Raw genomic sequence first — 5,341 nt, forward strand, 5'->3', positions numbered from 1 at the left:
AGACAAATATAATATGATATCACTTATATGTGGAATAAAATAATGATACAAATGAACTTATTTACAGAACAGAAATGGACTCACAGACATAGAAAACAAATATATGTTTATCAAAGGGGAAAGGGGAGGTGAAGGGATAGATTTGTAATTTGGGATAAACAAATACACATTGCTATATATAAAATAGATAAACAACAAGGACTTACTGTATAGCACAGGGAACTATATTCAATATCTTATAATAACCTATAATGAAGAAGAATCTCTTAGAGGAAAAACACCCTTTGACATAAACCACAGCAAGATCCTTTTTGACCGAACCCCTAGAGTAATGAAAAGAAAAACAAAAATAAACAATTGCGACCTAATGAAACTTAAAAGCTTTTGCACAGCAAAGGAAATCATAAACAAGACGAAAAGACAACACTCAGAATGGGAGAAAATATTTGCATATGAAGCAACAGGCAAAGGATTAATCTTCAAAATATATAAACAGCTCATGGAGCTCAATATCAAAAAAACAACCCAATTACAAAATGGGCAGTAGACCTAAATAGACACTTCTCCAAAGAAGACATACAGATGTCCAAGAGGCACATGAAAAGATGCTCAACATCATTAATTATTAGAGAAATGCTAATGAAAACTACAGTGAGGTATCACCTCACACCAGTCAGATTGGCCATCATCAAAAATCTATGAACAATAAATGCTGGAGAGGTTGTGGAGAAAAGGGAACCCTTTTTCACTGTTGGTGGGAATGGAAATTGATACAGCCACTGTGGAGAACAGTATGGAGGTTCCTTAAAAAACTAAACATAGAACTACCCTATGACACAGCAATCCCACTACTGGGCATATACCCGAGAAAACCATAATTCTAAAGGACACATGTAGCCCAATGTTCATTGCAGCACTATTTACAGTAGCCAGGACATGGAAACAACCTTAAGGTCCAACAACAGGTGAATGGATAAAGAAGATATGGTAATACATACAATGGAATATTACTCAGCCAAAAAAGGAACAAAATTGGGTCATTTGTAGAGATGTGGATGGATCTAGATTCTGTCATGCACGTTGAAGTAAGCTAGAAAGAGAACATCAAATATCGTATATTAACGCATATATGTGGAATCTAGAAAAATGGTACAGATGAACATTTTTGCAGGGCAAGAATAGAGACATAGACGTAGAGAATGGACTTGTGAACATGGGTGGGAACGGGAGGGTCGGACGAATTGGGAGATTAGGATTGACATATATACACTACCATGTGTAAAATAGATAGCCCAGTGGGAACATGCTATAAAGCACAGGAAACTCAGCTGGTGCTCCGTGACAGCCTAGATGGGTGGGATGTGGAGTGGGAGGGACGTCAAAGTGGGTGGGGATATAGGTATACATATAGCTGATTCACTTCTTTGTACAGCAGTAACTAACACAACATTGTAAAGCAATTATACTCGAATAAAAATAAATAACTAAATGAAGTTAAAAAAAAAGAGAATCTGAAAAGGCCATATATATATATATATATATATATATATATATATATATATATATATACAGCCTTTTGAATCACTTTACTGTACACCTGCTAAAACATTTTAAATCAAGTATACTTCAATTTAAAAATTTTAGAAAATTAAACATATCATTCACCATTTTAAAAAAAGACATAGATTGGCAAAATGGATAAAATAAAAAACAGGATCCAACTCTATGCTGTCTACAGGAGACTCTTTTTAGACCTAAGAACACACATTGGTCAAAAGCAAAAGGATGGAGACAGATATTCTTTGTATAGTGTAACCAAAATACAGCTTGGTTGGCTATACTGGTGTCAGGAAAAACACATACTGTAAGTCACAAACCATTGCAAGGGACAAATAAGGTTATTATATAAAGATAAAATGGTTGATTCACCAAGAAGATATAACATTATAAAAATATATGTACAAAACATCAGAACTCCGAAATATATAAAGCAAACATTGACAGAACTGAAAGGAGAAATAGCTCAACGATAACAGTAAAAGACTTCAAAATTTTCCTACTCCATTCAGGTTACTATAACAAAATATCACAGACTGCATACCATATAAAGAACAGAAATTTATTTCTCAAGTTCTAGAGGCTGAAAATCTAAGATCAGGGTGCCAGCATGGTTGGGTGATGACCCTTTACCACGTTGTAAAGTTCTTGTTGTAACCTCAAATGGTGAAAGATACAAAGGAGATCTCTCAGGCCTCTTTTATAAAGGCATTAATTTTATTCATGTGGGCTCTGCCCTCATGACCTAATCACCTCCCAAAGGCCCCACCTTCTTATACCATCACACTGGGCATTAGGATTTCAACACATAAATTCTGTGGGGACACAAACTTTCAGACCACAGCAATATTCTACTTCTAATAATGGAGAGAACAACCAGACAATATCAATAAGGAAATAGGGAACATAAACAACATTCTAGAACAATTGAAACTCATAGATGTACAAAGAGCACTCCATCCCCAAACAGCAAATTACATATTTTTCTCAGGTGCATATTGAAACATTCTCCAGGATAGACCATGTATTAGGCCACAAACCACGTTTTAATAAATTTTAAAAGGTAGAAATCATATAGACTATCTTTTTCAATCACAATATAATGAAATAAATCAACGCAAGAATGAAAACTGAAAAATTCACAAATATGTGTGAATTAAACAACACACTCTTAAACAACCAAAGAGTCAAAGGGGAAATCGGAATATATCTTGAGACAAATGAAAATGAAAACCAAACATGCCAAAACTTATGGAATACAGCAAAAACAGTGCTAAGCAGGGAATTTTTTGCTGTAAATATTTTCATTAAAAAAGAAGGAAAAATGTTAGGTCAGCAACCTAATTTTATACCTTAATGAACTAGAAAAAGAAGAATAAACTAAGCCCAAACTTAGAAGAAGAAAGAAATAAAAAATACTAGAGCAGAAATCATAAAATGTCAAATAGAAAAACAACAGGGAATATCAGTAAAATCAAGCATTGGTTCTTTGAAAAGATTAACAAAATTGACAAACCTTTCAATAGATTTACCACGAAAAAAAGAGGAAACTCAAATAATAAAAATCACAAGTGAAAGTGGGACTTACTGCTGATTTAATGAAATAAAAAATGATTATAAGTGAGTCCTATGAATAATGGTATGCCATAAAATGGATAATCAAGATGAAATGGACAAATTCCAAGAAACACAAAACCTACCAAGACTGGATCATGAATAAATACAAAACCTGAATAGACCTATAACTAGCGAGGAGTTTGAATCAGCAATCTAAAACCTCCTAACCAAGAAAAGCTCAGGACTAGATGCCTTCACTGGTGAATCCTATAGAACATTTTTAAAAGAACTAACGCCAATACTTTCTCAAACTCTTCCAAATATATTGAAGAGGAGGGAATATACCTAACTCATTCTGAGGCCAGCATTACCTTGATACTAAAGCCAGATTTACAACCAAACAAAGCAAAACTACAAACAGATATCCCTTATGAAAATTTATGTTAAAAATACTCAACAAAATACTAGCAAACTAAATTGAACAACATATTAAAAATAGTATACACTATGACTAAGTGGGATTTATTCCTGGAAGGCAAGAATGGTTCAACATATGAAAATCAATCACTATAATATATCACATTAACAAAATGAGAGGAAATAAACACATGATTTCTCCAACTGATGCAGAAGAAGCATCTGACAAAATTCAACACCCTTTTTATTGTAAAACACTCAGTGAACTAGGAATAGAAGAAAACTTTCTCAACATACTAAAGACTATGTATAAAAACACACAGCCAACATTAGATTCAATGGTGACAGACTGAAAACCTCTCCTCTAAGATCAGGAACAAGACAAGGATGCTCACATTGGCCATTTCTATTCAACATATCATTAGAATTTCTAGCCAAAGCAATTAGACAAGAAAAAGAAATAAAAGGTATCCAAATTGGAAAGGAAGAATTAAAATTATTTCTTATTGCAGGTGACATGATCCTATATGTAAAAATTTCTAAAGATTTTCCATGTAAGAAAAACTATTAAAACTAATATATTCAGCAAAACTACAGGATGAAAAAATCAGCATACAAAAATCATTGGTATTTTTATACACTAACAATGAACAAGGAAAATAAGAAAACAATTCCATTTACAGTAGCACAGATATGAAAAAGAAATGAAGAACTGATACATTCTACAACATGGATGAATGTTGAAAATATTATGCTACGAGAAAGAAACCAGTCACAAAAAATCACATATTTTATGATTTCATTTATATGAAATGTCTGGAAGAAGCAAATCCTTAAGTAGTAAATGTATATTAGTGTTTGCCTATGCCTGGATGAATTAAGGGAAAATGGGCAGTGACTGCTAAAAGATACATGGTTTCTTATTGGGGTGATAAAATGTTCTACAGTTTATTGTTGTGGATCACTGTACAATTCCGTGAATATACTCAAAACCATTGAGTTGTGCATTTTAAACAGGTGGTTTCTATGGTACGTGAATCATATTTCTCTTTATTTCCACTTGAAGTAATTGTATGAATCTTGCTACATATGGATGAGAGAAATTAAAACTTCATCTTGCATTTGCATTCCACGTAACCCTACCCACATAATGTCATGTTTCCATAGTCTCCTAATTTCACTCAGTTATTCATCCTAAGTTGCTTCACCTAATTAAGGCCCAGCATTTTGTCAGAATGTGGATTTTGGCAAGGTAAAAGAGATCATGGGAGACCAAGGTCTTCATTTACAAGATCGTAGAATCTTGGGCTACTCAGTCAGGACTGGAAAGGTTTTACCATTGTAAATATTGGGAAATTAAGTCGTAGGGCAGGGAAGACCCAGTCCCAGATCATAAGGTTTGTTACTGATAGAGCTGCCAGTCGATCCCAGGATTCAGATTGACTATGTCAGGGCTCTGTCTAGCAGGAGTGCCAGTCAGCAGTTAAGAGCACTTACTGTGAGCCTGACATTTCTCTAGGCACTGAGCATCCGGCTCTAGAAATAGACCATTGGGAAAGTGTGCTTACACCTGGGTGTGAGGGGGGTAGGTGAGAGAAAGGTGACCCCCGCCCACCCACTGCACTTTCTTTCTCCCCCCCTCTGGCCTGGTTGTTCAGGGAACATTCCAGGTAGTCCACACCCAAGCCCATAGATCCCATGGACTGGAGGTGGGGAATGATTTGCAGTCCCCAGCTACTCAGCAGCCTCACATGTCTCCAATTAAGTCCTGCTGTGTTTTCTTTCCCGTCAGCTTCTGTCCTCCATACAA

Source organism: Balaenoptera musculus, chromosome X (assembly GCF_009873245.2).
Source record: "Balaenoptera musculus isolate JJ_BM4_2016_0621 chromosome X, mBalMus1.pri.v3, whole genome shotgun sequence".
Classification (NCBI taxonomy): domain Eukaryota; kingdom Metazoa; phylum Chordata; class Mammalia; order Artiodactyla; family Balaenopteridae; genus Balaenoptera; species Balaenoptera musculus.